General features: G+C 40.9%; 1 non-coding gene across 1 annotated transcript; it reads left to right on the top strand.

The window, feature by feature from the left end:
- Positions 1 to 7,635: 7,635 nt before the first annotated feature.
- Positions 7,636 to 7,707, top strand: TRNAK-UUU (transfer RNA lysine (anticodon UUU)). Its single transcript has one exon. It is a non-coding gene; the product is annotated as a tRNA-Lys (tRNA).
- Positions 7,708 to 19,093: the final 11,386 nt, after the last annotated feature.

Below are 19,093 nucleotides of genomic sequence, written 5' to 3'. Positions count from 1 at the left end.
TTACATTTTTTTCCCTGTATTTCATTTCTAATCTCATAGCATTGTGGTCAGAAAAGATGCTTGAAATGATTTCAATTTTCTTAAATTTACTGAAGCTTGTGACCCAAGATGTCATCTATCCTAGAGAATATTCCATGTGCATTTGAGAAGAAAGTGTAATCTGCTGTTTTTTGACGGAATGTCCTATAAATATCAATAAATATCAATTAAATCTCTCTGGTCTATTGTGTCATTTAAATCTTGTGTTTCCTTTTAATTTTCTGTTTTTATGATCTGTCCATTTGTGTAAGTGAGGTGTTAAAGTCCCCCACTATTATTGTGTTACTGTTGATTTCCTGTTTTATAGCTGTTAGCAGTTGCCTTATGTGTTGAGTTGTTCCTATGTTGGGTGCACATATATATTTATAATTGTTATATCTTCTTCTTAGATTGATCCCTTGTTCATTATGTAGTGTCCTTCCTTGTCTCTTGTAACATTCTTTATTTAAAAGTGTATTTTATCTGAGGTGAGTATTGCTACTCCAGCTTTCTTTTGATTTCCTCTTGCATGCAATATCTTTTTCCATCCCCTCACTTTCAGTCTGAATGTGCCCCTAGTTCTGAAGTGGATCTCTTATAGACAGCATATATATGGGTCTTATTTTTGTATCCATTCTGCAAGCCTGTGTCTTTTGGTTGGAGCATTTAATCTATTCACGTTTAAGGTAATTATCGATATGTATGTTCCTATTATCATTTTCTTAATTGTTTTGGGTTTGTTTTTGTAGGTCTTTCTCTTGTCTTGTGTTTCCCACTTAAAGAAGTTCCTTTGGCATTTGTTCTAGAGCTGGTTTGGTGGTGCTGAATTCTCTTAGCTTTTGCTTGTCTGTAAAGCTTTTGATTTTGCCATCAAATCTGAATGAGATTTTTGCTGGTTAGAGTAATCTTGGTTGTAGGCTCTTCCCTTTCATCTCTTTAAGTATATCATGCCACTGCCTTCTGGCTTGTAGGGCTTCTGCTGTGAAATCAGCTGTTAACCTTATGGGAGTTCCATTGTATGTTATTTGTTGTGTTTCCCTTGCTTCTTTCAATAATTTTTCTTTGTCTTTAATTTTTGCCAATTTGATTACTATGTGTCTTGGCATGTTTCTCCTTGGGTTTATCCTGTATGGGCCTCTCTGCACTTCCTGGACTTGGGTAGCTATTTCCTTTCCCATGTTAAGGAAGTTTATGATTATAATCTCTTCAAATATTTTCTCCTGTCCTGTCTCTCTCTCTTCTCCTCTGGGACCCCTATAATATGAATATTGCTGTGTTTAATGTTGTCCCAGAGGTCTCTTCGGCTGTCTTCATTTCCTTTCATTCATTTTTCTTTATTCTGTTCCACAGCAGTGAATTCCATCATTCTGTCTTCCAGGTCACTTATCCATTCTCTGCCTCAGTTGTTCTGCTATTGATTCCTTCTAGTGTAGCTTTCATTTCAGTTATTGTGTTGTTCATCTCTGTTTGTTTGTTCCTTAATTATTCTAGATATTTCTTGAACATTTCTTGCATCTTCTTGATCTTTGCCTCCATTCTTTTCCCAAGGTCCTGAATCATCGTCACTATCATTATTCTGAATTCTTTTTCTGGAAGTTTGCCTATCTCCACTTCATTTAGTTGTTTTTCTGGGGTTTTATCTTGTTCCTTCATCTGGTATATAGTCCTCTGCCTTTTCATCTTGTCTATCTTTCTGTGAATGTGGTTTTTGTTCCACAGGCTGCAGGATTGTAGTTCTTCTTGCTTCTGTTCTTTTTCCAGTCTTATATGATGTTTCCCTAATGGGGTTAATAAGATATGCCCCAATGTCCCTCATTCTTGTTGCTAAATATTTAGATCTGTGTGCTCTCCAGGTGTGAGTGGTTTATTCTCTGGAACGTGGAAGCACAGTCCTTCTGCTTCACTACCCAGAGTTAATTAGCCTTCCTACACCCCCGGTCAGACATCACTGGCTGGGTTAGAGCCTCTGACAGCTCTGGCAGCATCGAAGGGCTCAACTCATGATTCTGTTGGCTTATGGGAAGGTAATGACTCAACAGCTACAGATCACTCTCACCCTTCTGCTTTAAAAAAAAAAACACCCAAAATTTAGGCCTGGAATTCTATTATTCTCTTTTAAAATAAGGACCTGGAAATGTCAGCCCCAGTGATTATGCCAGCAGGTGTCTGGACTTCAAAGTGGGCACCTGTCACCGAAAAGATAATTGACTTTATTCAACCAATTGTCTCCCTGTTGTAATCAAGCCATTTCATTCGAATGGATCTTTCAAACCGTTCCTTTGAGTAAGTGGGGGAGGCAGTGGCTGCTGGATCACAATTACCATGGAGAGGGAGTGGGAGAGGGAAGCAGAGCAAGCTCAGGAAACAGAGTCAGCAGCAATGAGCTGTCAGCCTTTCTGAGAGTGGTGGCTGACCCAGGGGAGGGTTTGTAGGTGGAAAAACTCAAGAATGATTAGGGAGAGGTGTGGGAGCCTCCTGCTCTCCCTGGATTCAAGTGTTCTGCATGTTTATTTAGTTTGCCTTCTGGCTGCAGGCTGACACTCCCAGTCTGCATCTTGTTTTCAGCATCAGGTGCCCTGAGGGGACAGAGGGGATCGTAGCTGTGTCCAAAGCATCCTTTTCCCCCCTGGGGACCAAGGTTCATGTAAACCTCAGAGACGAGAGTGCAGCTTGGGACAGAGACTGTTTCAGTGTCTCTCTCTCCTACAAGGAGCTAAATCCTCCTTAGTCAGGTGTCTCACTGGTGTTGACAGATCTGGACGTCCATGGAAGAGAAGGCTAGGATTTGAACCAAAGGGAGCCTCAGGCAGTGATGAATTCAGTGGCTCTCAATTTCCCCACAGTGTAGACAAAATAAGTGTCGAATTTGATGGGCTAAGGGAGGGTGGGGCTGCCAAGTTCCAGCTGTGCCTTCAGCAGCTGTGCTCTAGGGATTCAGGAGATGCCACATGGTGGATTTTCAATTTTAGAGAGTTAACCAGTGTGAAAGTTGTTCAGTCTGTGAGACCGAGCTTTGTTCACAACAAGAAATCTGTGGAAACATAACCTGTGCTGAGTTCCTGGTGCTGCTGCTTATCCGAGGTCTGACTTGGAGCAAGTCACTCAGGGCTCTGAGTCTCCATCCTCTTCCTACAATGTGGAGCAATAGTGCTGCGAAATGAAATGAGATGAGATAGTAAACCCATAGCTCAGTGACTCAAATGTCTGATGTTTTTTTAGGTGCTCAGTGAAATGCAGAGCTCTTGTCTCAGAACGAATAGGGTGGAACAAACCCCCCATCCTAGCCATCCTGCAGTCTCCCACTCTGGTTTTACCATCACGTGGGCCCTGAGACACACAGCCCCTGGCTCTGCAAGGGTCTGCTTCCAGGCTCCAGGGGGCAGGTCATTTAATGGCAAGTTCTCCCTGTTGATCTCACCAACGCCAGGACTCTGTCCCATCCCAATCCTACACAGCACTTTTCTGTAACTCTCTGCTGACACTACTTTCTGCCTTCTTCATGCCAAGTATCATATCCCTGCAATGTCCAAGTCCCCTGAGGAGATTTGTGTTTGAAATACCAATATGGTATCTTAGACACAGTAGTAAATCAATAAGTATATATTCATGTGTGTGTATGTATGTATGTACCTGCATGTACAGATGAGTAACAGAATCCACAATTATCATTTATTAATGTCAGTAAATCCCTATGAATTGAATATGAGTATCAATAAGTGAACGTATTGCTAAGACTGTGCCTCTTGTAGTTTTTAAATATCCTTGGGGAGCCAACAATATCATCCTTTGCTATCAAGTTTGATTGACTTACTGAAAAAAATTCGATAAAATTATAATTGGTACTGACCAAGCCATAGACAGGAGAACCTCAGTTAATTCACCCATCCTTCACTGTGGAGGCATTATTAGTCCTATTTGGGTGGAATGCAAGTATCAAAAGGGGAAACTTTTTTGTACAGGAGGAAGAAACAGCTTCAGGGAAAGCAGTGCTGGGAGTTAGGTTGGAAACACTACACAGGTCAACCAGACCACAGGAAAAGGGGAGGGAAAAGCAAGGAGAGGACATACTGGGATGGTTTTCATCATCCCCTTAACCACAAAAGGAAGGGCAGCCAAGAACATAAAGGGAATCTGACCAACCTCGGTCAAAGGTCACACCTGAGTCAAATGTCTCACTTTCAGCTGCCCTACACAGGGCTCTTCTGGCTGCTGTGGCAATGGGCCCTCCCCTTATGGAAATGGCCTTATAATGAGAAAAGTCACGTGCAAATAACCAAAGCAGCTAACAGAGGTGGTGCCCCATGTGGTCTAATTAATGAGATCTGTGTGAAGGTCTGGGGAAAGTATGAAAAATGTTTGTACCCCAGGAAAAGAATGATGTCCACAGGGGGGAGAAAATACCATGTTAGGTTGAATCCTGATTTTCACTATAAATTTCCTTCTTGAGTTGATAGAAACAGAAGCAGTTAAATATTGAGAATTTCACAGAGTTCAACCTAACACATAAACTTGAGCTTCAGCTCTAGAGTAACAGATGCTGAGTTCTGGATTGTACAAATTATGACCCGTGAAGTCTTGTCATCCTGTCAAATAGCAAGTGCTGTAGAACTTTCAGCTATTTTTAAAATTCTTATTATGATAGACTTGTTTTTCTCTATGACTCTGGTGAAGGTATTAGAAAGAATCATGGATTCGCATGTCCACATTTTCTCAAAGACATCACTGCTGTAAACAAACCCCAGAAACCAGAAAATAGAAGGTGCACACCAGGGCTGGCTTCATGAATGTAGGGCCAGTATAGTCACACAGGACTGTGTTCCCAGAAAGACCCATGCTTGAGGATTAGTGGTCTTTGGGTGCCATCTTGAAGTTCTTAACAGTCTTATCATTGAATTTGTGTTTTGAAAGTGCATTCCAATGGGACAAAGAACCATGTACTAGAGGTTGGCTGTCCTCTCTTACATGGGTCTTGGTTGCCTTCTGCCTAGCCCTTGTCCAGGAACAGCTGTAGCCTTGGGACAGACTCAGAGAGGGATGGGCTTGGGCAGCTGTGCACTGAAACATAGAGCAGGGTCCAGTCCGGGCAACTGTGAAGGTCACTATTCACTCCTCGAGTATCCCTGTGTCCAAAGGGGCACAGAATTAAATTGCAAATAAGCAACACTATGAGAGGTTGACAGAAAGATCATGGAAGAAAGGAAGAAAGCTTTTTGAACAAGAGGTGCTGTATTTTCATTTTTCACTGGGCCCTACAAATGATGTTGCCAGCCCTCAGGCTCAGCCTTTGGGCACCATGTGCAAAGGGTAAGAGCAATTCCTCTTCATGTGCTTAGAGACACTCCAAAGGTGGGCTCATGGAGAGGGAAAAGCAGAGTGTGCTGGTAAGTCTGCACTCAGTGTTTGCCTTTGATATATTTATTAGGTCAACATACATATTATGTTTCAGATAATGGATAACTACTCATCTTTTGGGGGAACTGGATAGTGCTCCCTATAAAGAGGAAACACCTGAAACCATGGTTTGAGATATGACTGAACATTTAGACTTGGGATTCCATCCTTGTAATCTAGTTTTGCCTTGGTTTATAACTCCATTAACTCAGGTGTCAGGAGAGATTTCCATGGGTAGACATTTTGTGGTTTGTTTTGCATTTAATATCAATCATTATAATCCAATATTGTGCTATGTGTTAGATTCCAATCTTCTTTTAACATGCCATTTTTCCTTCAACCTTCCATCATCCCTATGTGACAGGGAAGAATAACCTTGATATTGTCTGTTTTACATGTACACACACTACAGCATACAGAATATAATATTGTTTTATTTATACTTTATCAATGGATACTTACAGTTGAAGTATTCTAATCAGGAATACACACTCCAGAGGTAGGTAGTATTTTAATGAATTTAATCAGAATCTCACATTCTAGGGGAAGCTATTACAAACCTTCAGTTACCTATAGAACATTTGCTGATTAGAATGAATGATGTTAGAAATGATCTTTTTCCACTGGTGAAGTGAGTGGTATTCCATTATGTAGACTGACTAGAAATAATTTTACAGAAACAACCTTCCTTTCTTGTATGTGTTATGTGGCTAGCGTCCCAGTCGGTCTATAACTATTGAAGTGGTACCTTTGCAAAGGACTCCATCAAATCCTGCATCCTGGTCCCCTTAGGACATGATTTCTTGTTCTTTTTAGATTGGAGCAATAAACATATTTTATATCATGACCTACTACCACTATCACACACACATATACACATGCACACACATACACACATACATACATACACATACATATTGAAAGGAAAAGTTTCCAGAGAAAGCACTTCTTATCCTCATTTTCATTTCATGTAATGCAGTCTATTATTTTTCTATTCTATTCAAGTCTACTATATTTTGTTTTGTTCATTGATTGTTGCAATCCACTCAATTTATTTCAGAACACCCTAGTGGGATGGAAACAGTAGTTTGAAAAACTCTAGCCTAAACAGCTAGCTTAATCCTGCTGCTAGAATATTGTTGCATATTCTATGAATGAACCTTTCCAGCAAGGTACTCGTTAAAGAGCCTGACACAGCCAGGAATGGGGGATTCATTGAGGTACAGGATAGATGACACACATGTTTTCGTGTGAGGGTCCAGAATTTGGTCTGGGACTTGCTTTCATTGTAACATACAACCAGGTAGTGAAGAGGTGGGAGAGAAGACCCCAGCTCTCACCTGTGCCCAACAACTGGATGTTACCAAAGCTGCCAAAAAGATCCCAATAATGGTGAAAAACCACATTGGCTTAGTTCAATTTGCAAGCATTTTTTTAAAAAATGAAACATTATCAGGCATTGTAATGGGTTGAATGGTGGCACCTGAAAAGATACGTCTACCCAGAACCTGTGAGTGCAACCTTATTTGGAAAAAGGGTCTTTGCAAATGTTAGTAAGTTGAGGATCTTGAGATGAGATCATCCCAAATTATCCAGGTGAGCCCTAAATCCAATGATGTATCCTTACAAGAGAAAGACAGAGGGAGATTTCAGACAGAAGAGGAGAGGAGAAGCCCCTGTGAACACAAAGGCAGATCTTGGAGTGATGCAGCCACAAGCCAAGGAATGCCTGGAGCCACCAGAAGCTTGAAGAGGCAAAGAAGAGATTCTCCCTAGAGCCTTCAGGGGAAATATGGCCCTACGGACACTTTGATTTCAGACCTCTGACTTTCAGAAATGTGAGAGAATAAATTTCCATTGCTTTAAGCCACCAGGTGTGTGGTAATTTGTTAGAGCAGCCCTAGGAAACCAATACAGACATTAAATAGAAAAAGATCACAGACCTCTCTTTGATAATCCTGCCAGTCACTCAGCCAGAACAAGAATGACCACACCCTGAACCAAGAACCAGAGATCTGTTATGTACTTTTTTGTTTTTTCCAGTTTATTTAGAATTGGCTTTCAGGAAAATACTGCATTTTGTTTAATTCAAAATATTTCAAAACATCACTCACCATCTCTAATTTGAATGCCAAATTAGAAACTTATTTCAGAAATTGTGATGGGCGTGATTACTGCACACAAACAGAGTGCACAAACTTTTTCAAAAAGGAATAAGCAGGGAGTTCCCTGGTGGTCTAGTGGTTAGGATTCAGTGCTTTTACTGCTGTGGCCTGGGTTCAATCCCTGGTCGGGGAACTGAGATCCTGCAAGCTGTGTGGCATGACCAAAATATTTTTTAAAAAAAGGAATAAGCAGATGCCTATGACCTCCGCATCCCTTCTAAGAGACTTTATTTTCTTAAGCTATGGTGACCCCGGTTGGGCATTGCAGGAAGATAGGAAAACCATTCCTATGTTAGTAAGGAAAAAGAGGCAGCCTATACATCGGGGCATAGGATTTCAGATGTGGTCCTATGATAAGAAAGGTAACATCTTATTTCAAACAGCATGAAAAATAGAAGAGAAAAAATAAATTGTGGACCACATATTTACTTGAGAACAACAGAGTAAATCAGAAAATCAGAGACCCTGATATAGATCTTGTTCACTTTTTAAAATCAGTTTATCTCCAATAATACTCCCAGAAAATAAGAATTTAGAAAAGAATTTTTTGAGGCAATTGTTTCACTCCCACAGACCACTTAAACAGAGCAAGCTTCTTTGTTTTAGCTTCAAGCATGATGCAACACAGGTGTATGTTTCACGACCAAATGACGATGGAAGCATAGATCATTGTATTTATCTTCGACAGTTACTATGAGAGGATAATTTGATCATTTCTACCGAATCATTAAATCAGAAAGGTAGCAAAATTTCCTGTAAATTGTGTATGCAAATTGCTTTTGATAGCACCAACATGCAATTGCTTCTGGAATCTAATAAAGCAAACGTTTTAGGTCTGCCCAGCAGCATTTACTTATCAGGCCAACATGAAACATAAAAATGATGTTTGGGAAGAACTTACATCACATAAGAGTCATTACAATATGATAGTATTATGGTGACCTTTTTGTTAAATGCTGTGGACATTTTTTGAGACAATTTTATTCTTTCTTAAATATTCTTTTAACTTTTTTAGACAATGTAATTTACTATTAGGGTTTAAAATTAGTATGAGCTAACATTACTCCATTTTAGTAACCCAAATGGAAAAATAAACTTTCCCCATTACAAGAACTTGTACAAGTCCTGGGGACAGGCTCAGACTGGGCTGGCTTGAGTCACATGATCATCTCTGGAATCACATGACCAATCACTGCAGTGGCTGCTGGGGGGCAGGGTTCTCTGACTAGCTGCTCTCTCCAGGCCCACGTGGTTGGAGTGGGCAAGGATGGGTTCTCCCTAGCAAGGGCAGCTGTGATGTTACCAAAAGGAGTAAGGGACAGAGCTCCTGGACAGGGCTTTCTCTGAGGTGTTACAAATTGGCTCTCTCCCTTCCTGTTCCATCTCCCAGGTTATCCCGAATAGGGGAGCATCCCTTTCCCTTTTGATCTTGCCATTCTCATCCTGGATTACACACCTATTCTGACTAATTCACCCATTCAAGCTCAGTTGGGAAAGTTTAAACTTCTTCCCCTTGCAAGGAATCTTTCTTTTATTCAAACACACTTCCTACCCATGAGAAACAAAACATTATTCAATTACAAACCATCTTCTAAGCATTTATCATATGCACACATGAGTTCATTTAGTTCAATAAGTTCTGGGTTACTGTTCCAAATTTAAGACTAGTAAATGGAGATACAGAAAGGTTATGTAAATCATGCAAAATCACATAGCTCATGAATGGCTGGACCAGGATGTGAATTTGAGCCAGATTCCAAGCCAGGATCTTGAAAAGGGAAGGCCTAATGCTGCCACACACTAGCTGTGTTATCTTCAGTAAATCATCTCCACCTGAACCATAATTTTAATCATCTATGAGGTCAGAATATTTATAAATCCTGTCCGGCCTATTCCATGGGTTCTTGGAAGGTTCTATGAGATGACATATGGGAATGAATTTTGCACATAATAAGTCACAGGTGCACACACATGATGTTTCTTTCATAGATCGAGCCTCTAGGAAACTGTCTAGAGGGGGTGGAGGCATATCTAGTAAGATTTGGGGAATAGGAACCTCAGCGGATTTGAATACTGGGTAGAGGGACATAAAGTGATGAAGCGAATATACTGAGGCTCCAGCTGTGGGTTGGCAAGAGGCCAGGCAGGGTCCAAGTAAGTGGGAATGCCCAAATGTGCTGATTTTCCCATGACCGAGGGATTTCCTGGGACACAGGACTTTCCGTGCTAAAACTGGGCAAGTCCTGAGCAAACTAAGATGAGTTGGTTGCCCTAGTTAAGATGAAAATCATTGGTCATCTTAATAGCAGTAAAAGGCATCCTCGTGAGGAAATGACTTGTGAACTGGCTATTTAAAAGCAGGGTGGAAAGTAACCCCACGGTGACTGGGTTTTGTGGAAGCGGCAGCCAGATTGTTTCAAAGGTGCCATCTCTCCAGCCCCTTAGAAAAGTGGAAGCAAACAATGCGTTTCCTGAAGTAAGGAAAGATGAACCATTCTGGTAGGATGGTAGCAATTCTTCCCCAAACTCATAGCACTCTGGAAGTGAACTCTTCCCTTCCCCTAGGTTAGCAGACATATAGTCTCCCACTCTGGGCCATAACACCCAGTCTCCTCTGGGGAGGAAGGGACAGCTCTGCTAGGAGTTAGGAGCCAAGAATGCAGGCATTTCACATCTTCATGCAGCCTTGCTTTCCAATGATGCCTCTTTGCCTAATTCCCTCTTCCCTTCAAAGGCTCTCTTTCCAGAATGTTCCTCTATCCTCTTGACTTGTGACTTGTAGCTGTCTTCACTTGTGTCTGTATATCCAGACAGGACTGAATGCCTGAAGGGGACCTGGCTTTGGAAACCTGGGATTCCTGCCCCACTCCACAAAAAGAACATTCCTTTTGGAAAACTCTTCAATCTTGTCATGTTCCAGTATCTTGTCACTTCTCAGTGCTCCATTTGAGATGTGCAATGACTCGGCCAAATATCATCTCTATGTCCCTTTAAACAAGTTACTTCATATCCCTTTCTCACTTCCCTCTTAGTAAAGTGAAGTTGATAATTATGTTACCGAATGTAATTGGTGGTGGGAGGATTAAATAATTTCACACATGTGAAGTGCCTAGAACAGTGTCTGGATGCTAGTAGGTGCTCGATAAGTATTAGTGCTTTTTGTTTTTATCCAACCTACCTGCTTGTTGCATTAGCATTGCATTCTCATCACTTTCTGTAGAAAATGAGGTGTAAAGTTTCCCTTCCTTAGTGTAGCAGAAAGAGCATACGCTTTGGAAGTGTGTGATTATCTCCAATATTATACAACTCCCATACATTTTGATTTCCTAGTTTGCTAAACTGAACTAGGAGTCAACTAAGGTGGGTTCAAAGAGATAACACATGACCACTCATGAAACCAAGCAGGACCCTGGGGGGCTCCTGGGCATGGAAGCCTTTCTGTCCCGTTTCTTGACTGCAGCCTCTGTGACCTTCCCTGAGTTCCAAAGGGCAGATTCAGAACAGTTGCTAATCCGGGAAGGGAAGGGATACAAAGACAAGGGAGGGGCAGCCAGGAAACAATAGTACAGTCTTGGGGCAGGGTCCTGGTTCCACCTCAAGGAATACACATAACAATGTCTTTAAGCCCTTTAAGATGTCAGCATTCTTCATACTAGACAAAGACCCCCTGAGGTTACATTAAAGGAATCAGAGTGGCTCATTAAGATTACCTGAGACCAGATTAGAGGAGTGCAGGCCCTGAACACACCCTAAGCTTATCAGCAACCCCGCCCTTGAACCATTGCTCTAAAACTTCTAATCAAATCCTCCCAGGTTGGGACACATAGTTTTTCCAGGCAGGAGCCCACTGTGTCCCCCTTTGCCTGGCAAAGCAATAAAGCGATTCTTTTCTACTTCACCCAGAACTCTGTCTCTGAGACTTGATTCAGCACCAGTGTACAGAGGCCAAGCTTTCAGCATCACTCCCTCCTGCGGGACCCCCCCCCCCACATATCTTACACTCTATATACAGTATAGGGTGGAACCCTCGGACTGATTTTATGTTATGTCACTAGACTGTAAGCCTCTTGAAAAAAGGTCATGTTGATTTTAATCTTCTTTCCAGGACTTAACTCAGTATCGGTATAAAAGGAGAATCAATGGATGTCTACTGAAGTGATGGCACCTGGATTGTATTTGGTGATCTATGAATTATGGTTTTCTTTCTAAGGTTATAGAGCCAGTTAGTAAAATGGAGGGTGCCTGTTCTGACATTTTGTTCCTTAAATCTATTAGTAAATTTGCCTTACAAGGAAGGATATTGAGAAAATAACTATAAAATATCTTTAGTTCATGAGCAAAAATAGGACTTAGAGACTACGTTACATAGTTGAACTACATTTCTATTTTCAAAATTAAGCCTGTTGTATAACATCTGTTGTATTTCATCTTCAGTTTTAATACATTTTAGACAAGGTGGAAACTTTCAGGACACAGTCATCAATATTTCTGAGCAAGAATCCTGGCTCCTTTGTAATTAAATTGCCCTTTCCTGCTAATTTGTGTGCGTCCATATAATATCCCTTCCCTCAAATTAAAAACATCACTCACTGACGATGCTTAAAATTTGAAACAAAGGTAGAGAAGTGCAAAGGGACAGGGCATAGAAGCAATCAAACTGGATATTTCTCCTGAGTTAAGGTATTTTTATTCCTTTACATCTTGTCAAGTGGTTACTTTTGTGGCGAAAGCAGCTGTATTATGGGAACATATTTGATGGGTAACAGGTTTTATATTCACAGATGTCAATGATGAAGCTTGGAAACATTTTTTATAAACGGAAAAGAAGCATGAACAATCATTTTTTCTCATCACAAGTTTGTAGTCTAAACCTGTTTTCATCTCGGATAAAACTGACTTTCTACAGCAACTTAGTATAGATGTGAAAAAATCCTTGGACCATTACTGTATATTCTGTTGACATGGAACTAGAAGAAGAAACTGAGTCAACTAGAACATAGTTCTGTTTCTGCAACATGTACTGTAAGGTCTTCTCATACAATTTTAGAAATTCAAACACCCAACTCCAAAATAATGAAATGATGGATCACATTCCAAACTTGAGAGAGGCCATGTTAGGAAGTGGAAATATTTTTCCAAAAGGATTTGAAATAGCAAAACATGGCATGCCTCTTACTTAAAATTCTAAAAGATTTGTAAACCTAGGCAATTGACTCTTATTAGCATCCCCCAACTATGGTTTATTTTTCCATCTTGACCTTCTCAGTTATTCTGTTTCATTTAATGAAGGCAGATTTCCCAATCCTTGTTTCCTAATGTTGGCCTCTTGAGTCTGATTTAGCCAGAATAGTGGTGATAACATGCAGAATTTAATAGGGAAGGGAAATAGCTAATTACATATGCTATCAAAGGAAGTAAGGAAAGGCCTGGAGAAATGATACATTCCTAGATCTCAGAGTCACACATCATGGCACAGAATATCGAGCCTGCAAGATATGGTATGGCTGATGTCAAGGTGTCAGCTAGAAAATCTTCCACAGATAGACCCCCAAATTTTACCTGCACTGTTCCCTCTGTTCTCCTGATAAATTTTTATATGAATTTTGAAAAAAAATAATGACACAAATGTGTTATTCCAAATAGAAGGACTATGTCATCACTAAATTAGCTGGAACTCTTAACAATTCCCACAATGTTGGCCAAAGGAAGGGCCAGCTCTGGGCTGGCCTTTTGCAAGAACCATTTAATAGCACTTGCCATTGCTTCTTCCCCATACTGGGTCCCTGCCCTCTCTCCAACCCCCCATAACAATTTACTCTCATTCACACTCAAGTGTAAATCCACTCACTGGAGATTAGGCAGCCTTGGAGATCTATACCAATGATCTCATTTCACTAGGAGAAACATGCAGCCAGAATTATGAGTTTGGAACAGAACATAAAACTAGTCAATGCCAGAACTATGTTTGTTGACTTTTTTCTCTGTCATCAGTGTCAACAGTTTTTAGAGCTATTGTGATCTTCAACATTAGCCAAAAATGTGTTAGAAAGCTAAAATAACAGTTAATAGGCTAACCCAAAATACAGTCATGCCACACCAAAGGTGAGTTCATGCTACCAGGAGGAGGAGCAGAACCTCAGAAGCAACAGCAATGTTTGTGAGGCTCCTGCAGCAGAGTGGAGAGCCTACAAGTTTGCCTTCTTATTTCAGCAGATACTACTCAGGTACAACTCCTCTGTTTCCAGCTACTCACTTGCCTCCAGAAATTATCCAGGAGAAACCAGTGGTTGCTACAGCTGTGGAAGCATGAAAACAGTTGGGCTTGTTAAACAATTTAGAGCAACTTCAGCAGGATAAGTTTTCCAGAAGGATCTAGTTGCCTTCTTTTTATCACAGCCTCATGAAGTTTACAGCTGTCATTTATCCAGGACTATAGTCTTTTTCATTTATTCCTAAGTTCACCAGGTGGTGGAACCAAGGTGGTGGGATAAAATAATGGACTAGTGCCCCTATCTTGAGGCCAACCTTGTTGGCATCCTCCCTAAACTTTTCCCTATTTATGACAGCCGCCTAAGGGTTATCAATCCCACTTCTGGTGACTGAAATTTTACCATAAGCTTAACTTCTCAAGTTACAGAATCAAAGGCTTTTGTTGTGATGCAGTGGATGAGGTAGGAAATGGGTGATAAGAAACCAGAGAGGGCACTCACCCACTCCATTTAGGCTGAGCCTGCCCATCCTTAAAGCTTGCTTTTGGGGCTGGAAGATTCAGACCTGGAGTCACATTGCGGCTTCATCACGTACTAGCTGTGTGACCAAGAGTTCACTTAACCTCTTGGTTCCTTGTTTCCCTTATTTGTAAAATAGGGATAGAAATAGATTAAATTAGAATGCCTGACATATAATAAATGTTCAATAAATTCCAACTACTGTTATCATATGTTCAAAATGGGAATAATAATACCTATGACCCATGGCTGAGGTCAATAATGCTACCTACACAACAAACATTCTTTAGTCTCAGCGCAGTGAGAGTTTATTTCTTATGTCCAGTCCAATGTGAGTAGTGGGGCAGGGGCTCAGTTCCATGTGGTCATTCAGTGGTTCAGGCACCTTTCATTATTCATTTCTCCTATCTTCTAGAACCATATCATCCTCTTAATTCAGACTATAGGTGGGGAAATGTTGCTGGGAAAAGAGAAAGAGAGAGTGGAGAAGGCACACCAGTTTCAACCACACATCACCTCTGTGGTTGTTCTGTTGTCAAAAACTCATCACATGGCCTCATCTAGATGTAAGGGGGATGGAAAAGGTTGTTTAGCTACATGCCTAGTAAGACAAAGACAACACAGGTTCTGGAAGGCTCTTGAAGCATCAGTCACATTTATCTCCAAAGACAGTGCTGAGAATTAGGTGAGATGCCTTATGTTAGGTACAGGAGAGTTAGTCTCAGCACCAGCCTCCTTAAATATAGCTACTGTTACTATTAACCTCACATCACTGGGTTAAGGTGGGCACACTTTGTGAAAAGAGCAAAGTCTGAAGTTTATTCTAACATGTCTTGTTACTGAAGCCTTCATAGACCCGAAGGTGAGGGAGACCCATGGTTACTTCTGCACAGTGACCATCCAGAGACCGGTGACCCAGAAAAACAGCACCAAGGCTCTCCCAGAGCTGCTGGCCACTTAGAGAAGAGAAATAACAAACAAAACAAAAAAACCCTTAATTTTAATATGTCTGTTTTTAGATCTAAGAGATTTCCAAATATTGCCTTTTTTTTGTATTATGAAAATATTTTACCCCGGCTCCCCTGCTTTTTTGCTGTCAGACTTTGGCAAGTTATTTGAATGCTGTAAAATAACCATCTGTAAAATGAGGATAGTACTGTTCTACTTCAGAGGGTTTTTGTGATGATGAAATGGCATGATGAATGGCAAGTAACCCTGGGCTTGCAGTAGTGGAGACTTAGGGGCAAGGTGCTGTCTTTTTCCTCTTCTTCCTCCCTCTCCTCCTCCTCTTTCTTTTCTCCACCTTTTAAATGTGATTACTATTTCTATAATCATGCATTGTCAAATCGAACAATGTTTGTCTCTTTGACTTTCTCTTTGACCGAGGATAGCATCCTGAAGTGGTTGGAGAAGCCTGGACTTTGGAATAAGCGAAGGTTGAATCCCATCCTGACTCACACTTGCTCACTGGGTGTGGGTCCTTGGGCAACTCACTTGACTTTTCTGTGTGTATTTATTCATCTTTAAAATAAGGTTATGATTTCTAACATTAAAGGGTTGATAAGAGTCCAGTAAACCAATAATTGCTGTGCATGGTATAAAATGAAAACTAATTTCCTTGTCCAACATGGGAATTCTCAGGGGGCCTAAGAATTTGTAAACTGTAAATTGTAGCACCCTGGGACCTCAGAAGAACTGACGTACATTCACATGAGTATTTTTTATTGACAGATCCAGTTCCATGCTGTTTTATAATTTGATTTTATTAATAAGTCCAATACTTAAGTGTGAAAGGTTCAGGGCTTAGAACTGATATCTTGTGGTTTTGACTTGCATTTCTCCAATAGCTAATGATGTTGAATATCTTTTCATGTGCTTATTGGCTACTTGTATATCTTCTTTGGAGTAATGTCTATTCTAGTCTTTTCCTCATTTTTGAATTGGGCTTTCTTTTTTTGTTGAGAACAAATTACTTTTCAATAAGCTTTTAATTTGTGGTAATTGTGTCTAAATGAAGTGTATCTTCAAACTTATTTAATTTTGTTTACTTGATCTGTCAAATTTAGAGAGAGCTGTTTAAAAGTTTCCTGCCTTAATTACAGCTTTGACAAATTCTTGTATTTCTAACAGTTTGCTTTACACGTTTTAATGCAAGATTGTTTGATGCTCTAGGGTTCATTGTGTCTTTGATTTCTCGGTGTTATACCTTTTATCAATATAAAAAGTCCTTTTACATCTGGTTGCTTGAATTTTGCCTTGCCTAATATTATCTCTCCTGCTTTTTAAAATTAGTTTACATTTGTTTGGTGTATTTTGGGCAAACCCCTTTATTTCAAACTTTGTGTCAATTTACTTTATGCATATCTCCATAAACAGCTTATTAGCAGGTTGTTTATTTTTACCCAATTTAAGAGATCTTGTATTTTTTAAACTCAGTCTGTTGCCATCATTGAAATGTTGGGTGTTAGTCCTGCTGTCTTTTTCTGTTTTCTTTCTGAGGTCTTATGCTCCTTCATTTTTCTTTTCTACTTCTTGACTTTGCTAAACGTTCAAGTTCTTTTTGTTTTATTTTTTCTCTCATTGCGGTTTATAGGATTTACATCCTTTTTCTTTTTATTCTACTAGTGTTTACCCTAAGTTTTTCACACATACAAGATGAGGGACAGATTTAGAGAATGATGATTTCCATTTTGGAAGGAGTTAGAGATGGTGTATGTCATTGACATAGAAATAGCTGGTGTCTGTCACCTCCAGGTCTAAACACACATTTGTTCCTCTTCTGGGAAAATGGACATGTCCAGCCTGATCCCTGGCTAACACCGAACCACCCTTCAGCCTCCAAATAGAAAGTCCTCTCTTAGGAAGCCTTTCCTGGCTCCAAGTCTTGGGCAATGTTCTCTCCCAAGTGCTCCATAGCATTCTGTCCTTGGCCTGTCACAACACTTTCCACCCTGTCTTATAACCAACTTTTCTTCATCTATCCTTGTGGAGGGGACACTATGTCTTGTTTACTGTCTCCAGCACCTAGCTATTCACTATGTGAGGCCCAGAAATCTGCTCCCTGTGTAATACTGATGGGAAACACTTTTCTAGGACCAGAGACAATATAATTGACATGTCAGTGAGATGAACTTTAGTGGAGACAGCTAAAGTTTAATCCTGGGGCAATCTTTCCACATGTCACGGAAAGAACAGTCTCAACAAAGGGATTTTAAATCCATCTCCTTGGAGGTTATCATGTCCTGAAAAGTCTCACCCCAATTCTCAGTCCATTTGTAGGCAATTACTGGAGGTAAATTAGAAAACAGCTAGCTCCTAGGTCACAAAGAAGCTGAGAGAGAAAATCTGCCTGCATGTTGTTACTGCTGCTAAACACTGTGGTACATGTTTGGTGAGTGCATCTAAACTTCTGGAGAGCATATCTGAGGCCGGAAGTCATGTTGCTTTTGATTTCATTCTTGGCAATCTCTGACATGGATGAAGCGTATTTACGTGCACTAGCCCTCACACCCTGTTCTTAATTGTCTCATGCACTGAAAGGTAGAACAGGACACCTGGGAGGCCAGTTGCAGGAGAATCTGTCACCTGTTTCATCAACCTGTGCATCCTCTGTATTTGTCTGAGACCACCTTGCTCCAGTTACTTAACCACAGTGACAAAGATAATTCGTGGTGAGATTAATTGAAATTGAGATCTCCTGTGGCTGATTGCTCACACTGGGAGCTCTGCTTACTCCTAAAAATGCCACAGGGTCTGTGTATATGTAGGTGGATGCAGAAGAAGGCAGGGGCAGTGGACAAGAGGAAATGGTGAGATGGCAGTGGGGCCTGCTGTGCCCACCTGGTCCCTCATCAAAGATGACCTCACCTGCTTTGATATGTTGAAGCACCTACGTTACACCAAGACTTTACTTCTTTGCCTGGTTTGAAAGCCTGTCCTTACTGATGTGTTCTCTTTTAGAAATGTGATTGAAACAGTTCATTGATTCCAAGTGCTTTGAAATTGTGGTATTTATATCCAAAACTACTGTCTGTTTTCAATATTAGGTTTGGAGCTTGTTGGCTATAATTAGATACCAGTGTGGTGCAGTACTTTGGAGTTTGCTTCTACTTCAAAACCCTAGAACCAGACTATTGTACCCCTTTTAGGCAACTTTATTTGTTATAGGGAGTACATGTCTTAGTTGCCTCCTCTTCCTTCCATTGGTGGAGGGGATTTTTGCCCCAGGGTTATGAAGATGGCCAAATACGTGACATCTGACCCTGGACAGATGAGACTGGCAGCAGTGTATGTTACTTGCACAGCCTTGGAGAGGAGGACTTCATACACCATGCAGGGTCAAACAGGGGTTGCACTTGGGAGCACGGTCTGTGAGAGACAGGCTTTGTGGTATCAAGAGGGTGAGGTGCTCCCCGGTTCCCTCGGGAGGATGGGATTGACTTGTTTGAATAATTCTGTGGGCTGGCAGGGAACTGAAACCTGCTACTCAGGAAGAAGCAGGCCCTGTGCCTGGGCCCCATGATAAGGAGGGTTGTTTGGCAAGAAGACCTTATCCATGGGAACAGAGTAGGAGGGGAACTTGCTGTTAGGCCATTCAAGGACCTCCAAATTTTATCAGATGTCAAGGCAGCACATCATAGGCAGCCTTAGTCTCAGGCCTTACACCACAGTATAGCACCACCATGAAATGCCAAGAAACATTCTCATCATGATATACAGAACAGAACCCAGGCATCCCTGGGCATCCTGATCATAGGATATAAAGTACGCTTAATGATGTCATTCTTAGCT

This window comes from Tursiops truncatus, chromosome 2 (genome assembly GCF_011762595.2).
Source record: "Tursiops truncatus isolate mTurTru1 chromosome 2, mTurTru1.mat.Y, whole genome shotgun sequence".
Classification (NCBI taxonomy): domain Eukaryota; kingdom Metazoa; phylum Chordata; class Mammalia; order Artiodactyla; family Delphinidae; genus Tursiops; species Tursiops truncatus.
Note: the sequence above shows the minus strand (reverse complement) of the source record. Positions and strands in the feature narration are given on the sequence as shown.